Consider the following 17,148-nt stretch of genomic DNA (forward strand, 5'->3'; position numbering starts at 1 on the left):
GAATTGGAGAACCACTCAAGAAGTTCTTTGGTATAATTGTGGTACAATTTCCATACAGGGCACATTCACATTTTTAGGTTCTATGGGTTTTAGCAATAGTTAACTAATAGTTAAATAATGGTTATGTAACCAACAACCTGTCACAGTCAAGATCTAGAGTATTTCCATCAGCCCCAAAGTTCTCTTATGCCCTTGACTAAAAAGTCAGGCCCTTCTTTCTCTCCCAGCCCCTGGCAATCCCTCATCAGTTTTTCTCCACAGACTTTGCCCTTTTCTGAGTGTCATATGAATGGAATCATACAGCGTGTAGTCTTTTGTGTCTGGCCTCTTTCACTTAGCATGATGCTTTTGCCATCAATCCATGTTATTTCATGTGTCAGTAGTTTATTTCTTTTTATTTATGAATAATATTAAATTGAATGTGTGTATCAGTTTGTTTATCCATTCAACAGTTGATGGACATTTAAGCTATTTCCAGTTTTTAGAGATTGTGAATAAATGTGATATAAACATTCTTATGCAGTTATTTGTGTAGACATGTTTTTATTTCTCTTGCATAAATACCTAGTAGTGAAATTGTTCTATCATATAGGATGTACATGTTTAATTTTTAAGAAACTGCCAAACTGTCTTCCAAATTGGCTTTGTATTCCCATGAGTAATGAGTGAGTTAGTCTGTAATAATGATGCTGTTAGTCTGTATCTTTACCAGCACATGGTATTATCAGTTAAAAAAATTTTTTTAGCTATTTATTATGGTTTGAATTTGCAATTTCCCAGTTGCTAATGACATTAAGCATCTTTTCATGTGTTTATTTATCATGCATTCTTAGCTTTTCTTTGGTGAAGTGTTTGTTAATGCATTTTGACTATTTCAAAAAGATTGTATTGTTTTATTCTTATTGAATTTTGAGAGTTAAGTATTCTAGCTATAAGTCCCATATCAGTGGTATGTTTGCAAATATTTTCTTTTAGTCTATGACTTGTCTTTTCATCTTATTAATACTGTCTTTCAAAAAGCAGAAGTTTTAAACTTTATAAAGTCCAATTTATAATTTTTTTTTCTTTTCTAGTTCATGGTTTTTGTGTTTTATCTAAGAAATCTTTGCCTAACCCAAGGTTGTAGAGATTTATCTTTTAGAAGTTTTATGGTTTTAGGTTTTAAATTTAGGTCAATGATCCATTTACGTTTACATCTATGATCTAGCTTTGAAGCATAGTATGGGTCATGATTCTTATCAGTGTACCTTTATTTAAAAAAATCAATTGACCACAATATATTTGGGTCTATTTTGGGAATTCTGTTCTACTTCATTAATCTATATGTTCATATTTTCATCAATACCATAATATAGGGGTTGGCAAACTAAGGCCTGTTGGCCAAATTTATCCTTCTACCTATTTTTGTAAATAAAGTTTTATTAGAACACAGTCATACTCATTTATTTAAGGAACTTCTGTGGCTGCTCTTGCTCTGTAGTAGGTGTGACAGAGCCTGTATGGCCTGCAAAGACTAAAATATTTCTATGTGGCCTTTTATATGAAATGTTTGTTGACTCCTGCTCTAATGTTTTAATTACTCTACTTTTATAGTAATTCTGAAAATCAGATAGTGTGAGTTATCAAACTTTGTCCTTTTTCCAAGTTATTTTAGCTTTTCTAGGTTCCTGCTTTTTCATTTCATATAACTTTTAGAACCAATTTGCCAGTTTTTAACAAGAACCTGGTGGGATTTTGATTAAGATTGCACTGAATCTTTAGATCAATTTGGGGAGAATTAAAAATATTAAATCTTCTGTACTAAACATAGTACATTTTTCCATTTATTATTTTTTATTTCTCTCATTAATATTTCATAGTGTTCAGCATACAAATCTAATACTTATTATGTTAGCTTTATCCCTAAGTATTTCATGTTTTTGGATGTTATCATAAATGGTGCATTAAAAAAATTCAATTTCCAAGTGTTCATTGCTAGTGTATAGAAATACAATTGAGTTTTTCACATTGATCTTATTTCCTGTGACCTTGTTATACTCACAAATACATTCTAGTGGCTTTTTTGTAGATTCTTTGTGATTTCTACTTAATCATGAGATCTATAAATAGTTACAGTTTTCTTTCTTTACAACCTGTATGCCCTTTATTTCTTATTTTTCCATATTGTACTGTCTAGGACTTCCAGTATAATATTGAATGGAGTGGTAAGAGTGGACATCTTTGCCTTGTTTCCGATTTAGGGGGAAACTAAAGTGTTTTAAACAAGGAGCTGATATTATCTGATTTTAATTTTGTATAGCAGCATTCAGGCTCATGTGATTAGTTCCTGCCTGTTTCAAAGGGATGATACTGTGCATGTATATCTCCTGTATCAGTTAGCTTTCATCATAATAATGCTGTGTAACAAATAACCACAATATCTCAGTGGCATACACATCAATAGACATTTAGTTTTTGCTCTGTATCTGTGGATTAGCTGATACTTAGGGGCTCTAGGCTGGCTAGGCTCCAGGCTGTGTGCTGGGTTAAGTTTATTCCACATGTTTCTCATCCTCCTTGGACTGTGTCTACCACGGGCAGAGTTTTCTTTTGTGTAAGGCAGGAGCACAAGAGGGCAAGCCTAGCTGTGACATATGTTTTAAATGGTATTATGGTATTATGTCTGTTATTATGTCTGGTATTATTTCTGTTAACATCCCACTGGCCAAAGAAGTCACATGATCAAGCCGAAGGTCAAGTGGAGGGACGTATAACTTGCCCCACCATGAGGCTATGGTGGGGAAGTGGATGAATAATATTACTCCAGGGTAGCAAAGAACTGGGGTCAATAATTCCATCATCATCTCTCTCTTTTTTTAATTTAAATTTAATTAGCCAAGACATAGTACATCATTAGTTTCAGATGTAGTGTTCAAAAATTCATCAGTTGCATATAACACCCAGGGCTCATCATATCACGTGTTCTCCTTAATACCCATCACTCAGTTACCCCATCCCCCCCCACCCATCTCCCCTTCCGCAACCCTCAGTTTGTTTCCCAGAGTTAAGAATCTCTCATGGTTTGTCTCCCTCTCTGACTTCTTCCCATTTAGTTTTTCCTCCCTTTCCCTCTGATCCTCCACACTGTTTCTTATATTCCACATATGAGTGAAATCATATGATATACACAATGGAATATTACTCAGTCATCAGAAAGGATGAATACTTACAGTTTACATCGACATGGTTGGAACTGGAGGGTATTATGCTAAGTAAAATAAGTCAATAGGAGAAAGCCATCATCATATATCTTAAATGAGGAAGGAGTCAAACTGCATGTAGTAGGCAGGCTTGGAGGACCTTAAGGGCCAGGAGAGTGTCTGCCTTACTTCTCTCTGTATCCATTGGAATAGCATAAAATGCCTGGCTCATCATAAGCGCTTAACACATTTTTGTTGAATGAATGACTGGCATTTGTTAGTGGTTCACAAGTTAGCTTATTTTCTACTGCTAGTCAGGAGATTCTTGGTCCAACATGAACCTTACTTCTTATCTGTGTTGATACATCAGCTGAATTGGCTCCAGAAAGCTACTTTTCTTTTTTTTTTTTTTAAAGATTTTATTTATTTATTTGAGAGAGAGAATGAGAAAGAGAGAGCACATGAGAGGGGGGAGGGTCAGAAGGAGAAGCAGACTCCCTGCTGAGCAGGAAGCCCGATGCGGGACTTGATCCTGAGACTCCAGGATCATGACCTGAGCCGAAGGCAGTCGCTTAACCAACTGAGCCACCCAGGCACCCGAAAGCTACTTTTCAATGACAGTAAAAAGGATGAGAAAAAAAAAAACAAAAAAACACACCTTTTGTCTGAGGGTAGGCTGTTCTCATTGGAAAATGCCTGGAAAGAGCCCAGAGTGAAAATAAGGACACCTGGGTTTGTGTTCTGGTTCTGTTCATTAGCTGCATAACATCAATCAATTTATGTAGTTTTATCTGTAAAATGTAAAATTCTTTACCATAGTTTGCTCTGCCCACCTAACAGGACTTTTGTGATGAGGTATATGAGACATATGAAATGTATCTACATGATATATATGAAATGGTAAAGTATATGAAATCATAAAGAGCTATAACTATGAAAGGCTATAAACTCTAGGGAATTGCTATTCTTTTTTTTTTTTAAAGATTTTATTTATTTATTTGAGAGAGAGAGAATGAGAGAGAGCACATGAGAGGGGGGAGGGTCAGAGGGAGAAGCAGACTCCCTGCCGAGCAGGGAGCCCGATGGGACTCGATCTAGGGACTCCAGGATCATGACCTGAGCCGAAGGCAGTCGCTTAACCAACTGAGCCACCCAGGTGCCAGGGAATTGCTATTCTGACATTAACAGGTTATAGGGTTGATGGGGAGATAGTCTCATCTCTGAGAACAGCAACACTCTGAGGTTCTGATGCTTCAAGGGAGGAGCCTCATAGCTTTCAATACTCTTTTTACAAAATCACAGCCTTTTATTTTCCCACCCCTTGCTTAACGCCCTCTGTGATTTCCCTTTCTCCTCAGGGAAACTTCCACCTCTCTTTCTATCCTCACATCACCTTCTCACCCTCTGTGCTTCAGCCACATGAGCTTCTTTCCTCAAATGTACCAAATGCTCTGTCTTATCTCTCCAGCTAGGCATATGCTGCTGCTTCTGCCTGAAATATGCTCCCACCCCCAACCCTGAACATTGCTAAATCCCACTCACCTTTCAGATCTCAGCTCCATCAGCAAATCTTGCCTATTCCCCCCATCTAAGTCAGTCATTCTTTTATGAGTTCCTATACAGCCTGTGCAAATGCATTCTGTTTAATACCACCCTGTGCAGTACTGTTAATGCTATTTGTCTCTGAAATATGCTCTAAAGCCATATATAAATTATAAAATATTTCAATATGAAAACCCATTACATTACTCTGTGTGTGTTTGTGTGTGTGTGTATCTTCTTCATCATGTCTTGCATCTTAATGTCTTTCTTTCAGTCAATGAGAGCTAGGGGCTGAGCAGACTGTTCTGTATACCCTTGACCAGTGAATGTCAAGGTACACTTTTGGAATGTTCTCCAGTTAGTACCTACAGCATGATCCTGAAGTGAGCATGTTTGGCAATATATGCTGTTTCCTCTACAGGAGACTTTCTCCCTGACATGTGTATATATTGTGTCCTGGAGAACAGTTCTGACAGCAGTAGCTGAGGACAAGGATGGCAGTGATGATGCTGCACGTGGCTCAGATAACCCAAGGAGGAGTATCACACTGGAGGCTAGTATACACTTCTGACAATAGCTGGAGTTTATGGTAAGGCAAACAGAGGGCAGAGACCCAGCAGATGTTATGGGAAGGTTGGAAGGCCTCTGACATTATGTAAAAGGCGAAAGATTTATACGATTTGAAGAGAAACCAGAGTATGGCCTCTGACATTATGATGTCATGGTAAAAACTTGGGAGGATTTCCCAACAATAGCTTGAGACCAGTCACTAGAAGAAATTATGGTGGGGGCGCCTGGGTGGCTCAGTCGTTAAGCGTCTGCCTTCGGCTCAGGTCATGATCCCAGGGTCCTGGGATCGAGCCCCACCTCAGGCTCCCTGCTCCGCGGGAAGCCTGCTTCTCCCTCTCCCACTCCCCCTGCTTGTGTTCCTCTCTCGCTGTGCCTCTCTATCAAATAAATAAATAACATTAAAAAAAAAAGAAATTATGGTGGGTGGCAAGCCATGATGTAGAGGATTTGAAGACCAGTTGCCATGTACAGGCCACAAATCCAAATAAACTATGGTATAAGGATTCAAGATGGTGCCAATGCAGTCTCTTATTTCAGGAATGTGTTCTTCCATATGAAATGGATACAAGTGTGCATATATAATGACACCAGTTGCATTGCAAATAATTGATTCTTTGTTTACTCTTCTCTCTCCCTCTCACCACTGGATTACGACCTCTGTGAGGGCAAACTCTTGGCTATTTTATTTACCACTGCAGTGAATGCTGTAGTCTACCGTCTATTTCCCCTTCAAGAATTTTGTATTCATTTCGGGGCTGCTGGATGTGTTTGTTGCCTGCTGAGGGCTCACAGCAGATTCCTTCTCTGGCCATTGCCCTGCTTATAGGGAATTGCTTTGTCCAGGATTATGTCCCTTCTCTGTGACAAGCCGATGTTCAACGAGTTGCAGATTGTGTTGTGTGTGGGGGTGGGGTGGGGGATATACAAAGGCCTGCCTACCTTGCCTCAGTCTAGGATAACTCTAAAGGACCTATCAGTCCTAAAGCTCCCATGTGATTTACTAAGGTCATTCTGGAACTACATAATGGTTCAAAGTCTCTGTCTAATCTAGCTTCTTCTACCCCCTCATAGGGGTTGTTCCGGAAGGTGCTTCCTAATAAGCTTCCTGCATGCATTTCTTCATCTCAGAATCTGTTTCCCAGGAAGTCCCCCAATTCTTGACCCTTTTTCAGCCTTGAAGGGTCAGTAGGTAGTTCCTCCACTTGACAGATGATACAATCGAGGTTCAGTGCACTTCAGTGACTTGCCCAAGGCCACACAGTTGCTACATGCTGAACTGGGAAAACACCTATTTCAAAGTGTTGATGGCTTAAATGAGAATGTGTAAGAGTAACCTTGAAGGATAGGGTCTCATTAAATGCTCGTGTTCTTTTTCTAAAGGGTTAGGACTAGCCCTGCATAACTGGAGGAGAATGGAAGGCAGTTTACAGAGAAGCATGACTTGTACTACCTTGTGAGGAAATGCGCTAGGGGGCCAGGTCCCACGCTTACCCCAACTGGAAGATTGAGCCTCTATTCCTGCCCAGCTGGTCTATCTCCCTTTCAGTAGCCTAACTTCATAGAAAGAACACTTCTTTGCAATCATATTTGGTATAAGGATACATTAGCCTATAAATTAACTATTCCCTAAAGACTCCTGTTTCCGTGTACTAGAATACTTTTTGCCATTGTTGTTAGAAAACATTTTGACCACACACTGAGCTGATTATCAATATAATTGTACTGTAATCACATCTGAGGAAACTACCTAACAAATCAACTCTGACCGTTCACCTACTTATGGGGAAGAGACTCAAACCTGTCAAATCAGAACATAGGAACAGGTAGCCTCATTCCCAAAGAACAATGCTCCTCCTACCACACAGCTCCTTCTGTGGTTAAATAGAGAGGCTGTTGGGTCTAGAGGCATCCACCTAATACACACAGAGAGTATTTGCAAATTTTTTTAAAAAGGTTTTATTTGTTTATTTATTTAATTTTAAGATTATTTATTTATTTGCTAGAGAGAGAGAACACGAGCAGAGGGGAGGGGCAGAGGGAGAGGGACAAGTGGACTCTGCACTGAACAGAGACCCCATAGGGGTCTTGATCCCATGACCCTGAAATCATGACCTGAACTGAAACCAAGAGTCCAATGCTCAACCAACTGAGCCACCCATGTGCCCTGAATGTTTGCAAATTGATAGCAAATGGCTAGTCATTTTCTTCAGAGATTGTTGGTGTAAGGGATTTATGAGCTATTTCTTTTGCTATTTTGGATGTAAGGACAAAAAAGATATTAGGCTGATAAAGAATTAAAGGCAACACATTATTATTCACTCAGTATTAAACTTATAAATTCAAGAAATCTGTGTTTGGGTACCAGTGTGCTGTGTCATTCTGGAAGATCTTTTCAATAAGTCACATTACACTAGGCTATGATGTGGTAACAAGCAAGCCCCTCAAATCTCCATGGGTTTACAGTCACTCACAGAAAGTACTCTGCTTATCCAAGGCCTCTTCATGTTGCTTCTCTTTTAAGTTATGATTCAGAGGTCCAGGTGGTTGCATCCTGGGGCTCTTTCTTCTTGACATGTGGATGCTCCAATTAGTGCACCAGGGGGAAAGAGAGCAGGGAGCACCTCCATCCATTCTTTTAAGCTTTGACACTGAAGGGTTACATGTTTTTTCCTGCTTTACAACTCATTGGTCAGAACTAATCGCATGGCCTTGCCTGCTGAAAGGAGGCTGGGGAATTTGGGGGGACACAGATATTGGGGGAATAATAAATATCTGTGCCATAACCAGGTCTCATTTTTTATATCTTTAACCTAATTAATCTGTTAATTAACTAATGCATGCATTAAAGAAATACTACATGTCTTTTGGGTTTAGTCATTGCACGAAGCTCAGGCCATGTACTGCTGGGCAAGATGCACATAGTCTCTGCCTTCACAGAACTTCTGTTTTGCAGGGAAGTCAGATGTGCAAGCAGTCACTGACAGTAAAGTGCTGTGAGTGCTCCAGCAGAAGAAATTGAGGGTACAGTAGTAGTTTATTGCTCCAAGTACCAGATCTGAGTTACGGACAGCTTCTTCTGGAAGAAGTATTATCTTAGCTGAGATCTGAAGGATGGCTGAATGTTAACTGGGAAGCGGAACCTTCTGAGCTGAGAGATTGCCATTGTGAAGGCCTGAAAAATGGGAGAATATCCTCCATGAAATAATATATATTTAGAATATTTTGCAAACTGCTAAGTACTCTACATGCTTAGAGGGGTTCCTTTATAGTGCTTTGAGCAGAAATTTCAGTATAATGGCTACTACCAGACAGAATCAACTTTATGGATGCAGAAGAAATGGCAGTCAAGAGTTGAACCCAGGCATTCAGACTCATGAGCCCAAGTTCTTAACCACAAAGTAACATTACCTGCTTAGAAAGCAAGTTCAAATGCAAGTATAAAACACATTATTGTAGGAATAAACATTAACTTGATCCAACTTATACTTTTATAGAAGAGTAGATGATATGCAACTTCTGATAGTTCATTTTTTTGTAGCAGATTGTTATGTTTTGATTAGTTATGAATCAGGCTGAAGGCAATGAGGAGGGGCACGGCAGTTTTATCTACAAGCCTGGACTGGATAACTGGTCTGTTTGTCCATAGCCAAGCCAGGGACAGGGGAGTATTTTCTTTGGACCTAGTGGATCATGTCTTCCAGGTCCAGAAATCATCCTTATTTCTATCGGAACCAGCAATGCACCTGCCAATTCATAGGTGAAACAAACATCCCCTCCCCACCACCACTCATTTGAGACTCTTGAGGAAGTCGCAGCCAAAGAATAAAGGCAGGAAGTGGGAAGGAATGGATGAAGAAAGTCTGTTGTACCAAGGATGAATTGGTTCTCTTTGCAAAACCCTGGCCTGTCAATTTTCCACTCCTCCCGACTCATTTTGCCTCCATTGTTATGCAGGGACTAAAATATTCATTTCATGAAGAAATTGTCAAACTTTAGTGCTTTGAGATAATTGATGCATTTCATCAGCTCACCAAATTGAGAGAATGACTTGACAGAGGTCTGCCATCAGGCAGTCTCAGCCGAGAATTCTTTCATAAGAGTCACGCGAAGATCCTCCTTGGAGATGCTGGTAAATGGCCCAGTAATCGGGAGACATTGGAGAAAGCACACTTGCCGAACAAGACAGGGAACAAAGGGCTTTCTCAGCCAGGAAACGCTCTCACGGGGGACTTGTCGGTCCCAGACTCTGCCTCTGATTGGAAATGTAATCACTTGGCTGTGTTTAGCTGTGTCCAGTAAGGGGCCATTGGCCGCAATGCTCCACTAACTAGAAATCTCTTCTGCAATCAAATTAAACACAGCCACAGCTTCCTTGTGATTCATGCTGGTTATTTTAGAGACATTTTATTGCAGAAATGCTTTTTAAACATTAACTACGCTGCACATAATTATGACCCAGATAAAATATGGGCATATTATGACTTGTCTGTGGCTTTGGGGTGTGCTGTTTAATCCCTGGCAAGGGCTTATAGGAAGAAGGTGGGTCAGACCTTTTGTTTTGGATTTTCATTTCTGGGGCGTTCTGGTTCTGCACTCCAAAGGTGGCTGCAAAAAGGTTTGGGTTTTTATTGCTCACCCTGAATTAACCTTGTCCTTCTCCCACACTCCTATGTGTCTCGGAGGGGCCACAAAGAGCCCTCAGATTCCCTGGGAAGGCCCTGAGATTGACTTGGGGACCCACGCTATAATGACCTTCTGCTTGTGCCAGGCACAGCCGTCCTGTCTTTTGTAATGTTGACACCAGTGCTCCCTGATTGGCTGCTGCCTGTGCTTCACCATTTGTTAAATATTGTTAATACCACCCCTGGAGGTATGTATCATACTCATTTTTCACATACAGAAACTGAAGCTCTGAAAACATATGTTATTTGGCCAATAACTCGCTGTTAAAAGCAGTAGAGCTGGTTTCCAGTCCATTTCCTTCTGTCTCTGTGATCTTCCCTCAATGTTTTTAAAAGTTCTCTCTAAAGCACTGAAAATCTTTCTTTAGAGGTAATCTTTTTTTTTTAAGTTTTTATTTAAATTCCAGTTAGTTAACATACAGTATAATATTAGTTTTAGGTTTACAATCTTATGTGAAAAGTTCAGAGATAAAATGAATGCAGATGGAGCTGTCCCAGATGAAGGAAAGGGGCCCCCAGAGCCCTGCACGCAGTGCCCCTTCCCATCATTTGCTCTGGTTTTTCCCAAGGTGCTTGTCTGGAACCTCTCAGTGTAAAGATGACTGTCCTGGCATGCACTCCCTCCTGGAGGCCGGGAGACAAATGAATCCATCTCCTGCTGGCTCTGTGTTTGTGGAGCCCATCCTCTGTCCCAGCACTCTCTTATGTTCAGGGGAAACGCTGTGGCCCAGATTAACAGTCGTCCCTGCCTTCTGGGAGCTTGCCTTCTCCCTGAGCAAATGGAGACAAAAACAAACAAACTGGGTGGAAAAAGTAGACTCTCCATTAAGATGGCAGAAGCACTATGAATTTAAAGCAAAACAGGACTGGGAGATGAGACCTGTGGGAAAGGCAGTGGAACAATTTTCAGCAGGATGACCAGTTAAGGTCTCGGTGGAAAGATGACATTTGAGCAAAGGGGGTAGATTATCTGGGGAAGGACAGATCCCAGCCATGGGAAGAGCAAATGGAGTGGCCAGTGGAGCGGAGAGCACACCTAGAGTGTTGAGGAAGGAGCCCAGAGGCCTGAATCCCGGTGGGTAGGGAGAGTGGGAGGAAGGCAAGTGAGGTAATGGGGTAGGTCCGAAAGGCCCCATGGGCCATTGGGTCCTGAGTGAGATATGAAGCCACTGGAGGGCTTGGAACTGGAAGGAGGCCCAGGGTGGCTCATATCTCACAGGGTTTTTCTGATTCTGTGTGGAGAGCAGGCTGAAGTTGGTATAGAAAGAGTCCTGGCAAAAATCAGATTCACCTTAAAAATGTCTTGGGGGCAGATAGCTCCATATATTGGATCCCTTTTGTTCCAGGATCCCTGTTACCTTTGGGGTCCACCTCAGTTTGAACCTGAATGTGGTTGTGTGTGTGTGCCTGTGGGTGTACACTCACGAATGCATGTGTGAGTGTGAGTGTGTAAGCAGGTGAAGGTAAGTAGATGTTTGAGAGTGTGTGTGTGAGTGTGAGTGTGTAAGCGGGTGAAGGTAAGTAGATGTTTGAGAGTGTGTGTGTGAGTGTGAGTGGGTATTTGGAGAAGGAGGGGAGTGTAGACTCACTGCCCAGGGCCGGATCGCATGGCCCGTCACTCTGGCAAAGTGCTCTAAGCTGATAGTGGAGGCCAGGGGAGGGACTGTGGGACACAGGAGATCGTGAGGCAGCTCAGTGTGAGCACTGGTTGCTGGTGGTTGTCCCAGCATCCTTCCCCACTCAACAGCATCTGCTTCAAGGTCAACGGTCTGATTCCCCAGAGTGAGGGTGTGGGTCATTCTCTCCTGGTCTACCTTGGCACTGTGTCTCATGGTGAGCTTCCTATTTTGACCATCTTGAACTTTGATGAGGTGTTCCTGTTACCTCTATGACATGGTAGACTTTTTGAGGGTTTCAACCATGTCTTGTTTGTTTTGGCAAGTCCAGGTCTCAGCCAGTGCCTGAGACTTGGCAGGAGCTCAATATTAATAAGACTAATGGGAATCTTTCTTCTTTTTTGTGAATATTCCCTTCAGAAGCATGTCTACCATGCCCCAAAGCCTTACTGTTCCCCCCAAATAGATTTTTCTTTAAAGCTTTCTTAATTATCAGCCACTAACCAGTTGGTCTTATCAATTTGCCTGGTCAGTCTGAGTTGATTGTAAATTTAGATGGTGGAGAGGGACTGCTTTGTGGTCCAGTAATTGGGCTTTCTTAATAGTGCCATTGGATCTGAGCTGAGTGGCAATGAAACAGCAAAGGGTCATTGCTTAGGCCTGGTCTGAGCCTTAGATGAGAGTGTCTGATCGATGGGAAGACTGTCTAATGCTCAGAACCAAATAAACACCATGGGAGAGCTGAAGAAATGTCCTGAAAGAGGATGTGCAAAAAAAGGCATTTACTTATCATAGATTTGGGAGAGGAAACATAATAACCTTGGGGAGGCTGGGTGATAGAACAGTCGGGTGGCAGGTGGAGCTTTGGTCATCTCAGGCTATAAATCTGGCAAAATCTCACTAGCCCTTGCATAGTGGCATCTTGGACTCCTCCGGGGATCATTTGGGCTGTGGATTTCTGCAACATCTGTGCACTGCCTCGGGAGCCATTTGGAAGAAGGATGCTCTGTGTACATGACACAGCACAGAGGATGGTCCCCATGTGACACACAATGGAATCTGAAGTGCTGGAGGAATTGGATTAACAAGATTCAAGGCTGGAGAGAAATTGGGTCACATGCTGTCCCAGGAAGTGGGAAATCAAGCTGTCTGGCTCGGGCACAGTGTACCTGTGGATGGTCCACGTAGGGAGGTGGTTGTCACGTCTGCAGGTCAGGGGCTATCCCAGGGTATGTGGGAGCACAGTGATGTTGGAAGGGTGTGGGGTGTAGTCAAGAGACTCATGTTTCAATGCTACCACTGCCACATGCTTGCTACCTGTTATGGGAACATGAATAGATTGAAGACCCCAGTCCCTCAGAATGTGGCTGTATTTGGAGATAGGGCCTTTAAAGAGGAAATTAAGGTGAAGTGAGGTCATAGAGGGGCCCTCATCCAATGACTGGTGTCCTTATAAGAAAAGGAGACTGGGACACAGACACGCATGGGGGGAAGATTATGTTAAGGCATAGGAAAAAGATCTATAATTCAAGGAGAAGAGACTGGAAGAGATCTTTCCCTCACAGCCCTCAGAAAGAACCAGCCCCACCAAAGTCTTGATCTTGAACTTCTAGGCTCCAGAATTGTAAGAAAATAAATTTCTGTTGTTTATGCCCTGTGGTACTTTGCCATGGTAGCCATAGCACATAAATATACTACTTGAATGACCTTGGACAAGTTATTTCACTTTGCTGGGCCTCAATTTCTCCACCTGTAAAATGAATATACTATCACACACTCAGAGTTTGGAAGAGGGCCTAATGAAATAGCATATGCAAATATTTTCTGTAAATGACAGATGTTGAACAAATGATTGCTATGATTTACAGTTTTCCTTGAGATTTCACCATTTACTCATTATTTATTCTTCAAATATTATTGAGTGCCTATCATGTGCCAGACACTGTTCTTGTGCCTGGGGTTACAGCTGCAGAAAATAAAGACAAAAATATCTCTGGCTTCCCGGAGCCTTGCATTCCAGCGGTTACTGGACAGGGGAGGTGGGAGAGTGAGAAACAGTGAACAACATAAATACGATATATGTTACACAAGAAAAGGATGGGTGCAGTGGAGAAAATAAAAGGAGGGGAAGGGACAGGGAGTGCTGGAGTGTGAGTGGTCAGGAATTTTAAAATAGTATGGTTGTAGAGAAGGGAAAATTTGGGCAAAGACAGGAAGTAAACGAGGGAGCAAAGCTGAGTAGACATGTGGGAGAACAATATTCTGCAAAGGGAAAATAGCATGTGCCTGGGGGCCTGGGTTGAGGAAGTTTCAGGTACTTGTAACCCCTAGAGCCCTGATTTAGATGGTTTGGAAGGTGCTGGGCATTTTTAAAAAAAGATTTTAGAGAGAGAGAGCCAGCGAGCAGTAGGGAGGGGCAGAGGGAGAAGCAGAAGCAGACTCGATCCGGGGCTTGATTCCAGGACCCCGGGATAACAACCTGAGCCGATGGCAGACACTTAAAATTTTGTCCAATTAATCCAGTCGTCCCTAGAGGGTGCTGGGCATTATGGTAGCTGTGTGGTCAACACCTTTCTTTATCTTATGTGTTAACTGATATGGTCATTAGCAAGGATGGTACTACTACCTGTGATTGGAGAATAGGTTTAGGGAGACTATCTTCTTGTTTGTTGGGGAGGGGACTCAAAGGAGTGGAAACAGCTCAGATAGACCTTAGCTGTCAGTGGGCCTCCTCTGTGAGGCATGCAATTCCTACAGTCAGGTGGTAAATAGCATCTCTCAGGGCCGAGAAACAAAAGAGCAGAGGGTCCAGGTGACCTGGGGAGCCTATAACAGAGATGGGATTTGCATATTTTTTAAAGGTTTATTTATTTGAGAGAGAGAGAGAGGGAGAGACCGTGCGCGCGCGCGCGCACATACACACACACACACACACACACACACACACATGGCCAGGGAGGGGCAGAGGGAGAGGGAGAGAATCTCAAGCAGACTCCCCCTGAGTATGAGCCAGACCCAGGGGGCTTGATCTCATGACCCTGAGATCAGGACCCTGGGATCACGACCTGAGCCAAAACCAAGAGTCCTGTGCTTAACAGGCTGCAGGACCCAGGCACCCCAGGGGAGTTTGCATTTTAAAAGAAAGAGGAGAGTCTGTATAAATTTGTAAGCTCAGTGAGAGAATGCTATTATAATTGGGTCCTCTCGAGGAAATTGCAGCCTCATGTACAAACTATAAATCACAGAGAAATAGGAAGTAAAAAAGAATAACAGTCACCCCCAGGTCCTGGTCCAAGTAGGTGTTTGATAAATGTTAAGTGGTGGAAAGAGTGACTGTTGAGTGGGAATTGCAACAATGAAAGAAAGAATGAACTACTACCATGTTTTTTCTAGCTATTTTTCCTGATCTGTTATATTTTTAAAAACTTTTTATCTTATATTTTATATCCTGATTTTATAATCTTAAGAATAAAAGAAGTACTTCTTTTTGTTATTATAAACTTTCCATAAATATTGCAGCATTATATTTCATTGAATGAATATATCATGATTTGTTGAAGCATCCATCCAGTATTAGCATGCTACTGTTGTTCCTCATATTATAAATAAGACTGTATTGAACATCTTTGTAATGTATTTTTCTTTTTCTTTTTTCTTTCCTCTTCCAACATTCTTAGGATGATTTTCCTGGAATCAATTTCTAGAGGTAGAAGAGAATTACTTTAGGAAAGGGTACAATTTCCTCAAGGCTGTCAAAATCAATCTGAATCATCTTTATTTTATTCTCTATTGGATCACTTATTTCTCTCAGTTTTGTTTCCCCTGTAAATTGGACAAGCTTTCTTTCCATCTTTATCCAAGATGCTACTAAACACGTTGAAGAGAACAGGTTCAAGGATATGATTTACCCCAGCTTGCAAGTTTTCATGTTTGAAATTTCCAATTCTATAAATTGTAATACTATCTTCCTTCATGTTAATTCAAAATTTTGTCCAATTAACTTGCTTAAAGGGGGTTGCCTGAGAATAGCCTTTGATGTCTAAGTGTGCAGCATGTGTTTTCCTAGTAGTGAGGATTTCTAAGCCTGATGTATTTAAAGATAGATTTAAAAAACATTTAGCACTGGTATCAGATTTATTTAGTTTTAATTGTTTTCTGTGAGTTGAATTGGTATGACTAGATTTGTGATGTTCTTTGCAAAATTCATTCCTTTTTTAGCAGGGCACATTTCACAATATAATCTTGAAATGGCTAGACATCCTTATCTTTTTTAATGGTTTTTAACTCCTATTAGCTATAATGGGATTTCCGCAAATAAATTGCTGCATTTTGTTGAAAGATGCTAGAACCCAGCCGACCCTCCCCCAAGCATGGGGGGATTTTGAGCCACACTCACACACATACCATTTTTCTTTCCTCAATGCAGCACAATTTTAAAACTCCGTTAAAGAGCAGGAACATATTTACCAGACAACGATGTGATTCTGGTTTTGAAGGCTGACAGTGTGCTTCCATCAGTGCATTTGGCTGACTGGGAAAAACAATTCTTTAAAAGCTCCCAATAAATGACATAAATAAACCAGTGAGGAGCCAGGGGCCTGCTCACACTCTGCCGAATTCTATGTCCCTATGACAAACTGTTGTTTGAGGACAATGACAAACATTTCAGACCATCCGTGGAAGTCACTGGGGGGACTTTTGTTTCTCTCTAATAGCCCCTGAAGCCTTTATGGCTAATAGTGTGTATAATAAGTCCGGTTTCTAGCCCCTGAGAGGAGAGGTTGGTTGCTTTAGTGTGGGCAGGGAAGGCCTCTGAAGGTTTGCCCAGCTGTGGTGAAATTTGGTCTTTTGTAAGGAGGCACACAATGTCCTCAGCTGGGGAAGCTGGGGAGAGAGAGAGAGAAAGGGTGAGGGTCATAAGCCAAGATGCCAATCTAGCGCCTCACATCTGGAGCCCAAGTCAGAATCAGGTGTCAGGTTTATTCAGAGCATCACAGTCAGAGAATGGAGGGCAAGTCCAGGGTGGTGATACTAACCCAGGTAGAAGAGGGTTGGCAGATGCTGATGGCACACTCTGACCTCTAGGGGGTGCTCTAGTTACCTTCCCTTCCTTCTTTCCCTTGGGGATCTGTGCGTGGGAATCTCTACACAGCCGAAGGTCTGGGTGAGATTTCGGATCTCCATTTTAACAAACTCCTTGGGTGGTTCTGTGGCACGCTCAAGCTGGATAGCCACTGCTCGGGTTTGGGCCTGCCTAGGAATGGGATGGTGGTATCTCTTCCTGTGTCTGCATGGATCTCTGAACTAGGAATTGGGAGGCTAGAATCCTAGTGTCAGATTCCAATATTTGTTTGTGGAACTTTGACATGCCACTCTTCCAAGTCTTGGCCTATTTATTTGTGAAGTCAGGGGATGGACCAGTGGCTCTCAACCCTGGTTGTGCAATGTAATCACCAAGGAAGCTTTGAAAAAATGGAAAAGCCTGGGTCTCCTCCCAGCTCCATGAATTGGAACATTTATCTGCAGGTGGAAACTGGGCATCGCTAGATTATTTATTCC

This window comes from Neomonachus schauinslandi, chromosome 16 (assembly GCF_002201575.2).
Source record: "Neomonachus schauinslandi chromosome 16, ASM220157v2, whole genome shotgun sequence".
Lineage (NCBI taxonomy): Eukaryota > Metazoa > Chordata > Mammalia > Carnivora > Phocidae > Neomonachus > Neomonachus schauinslandi.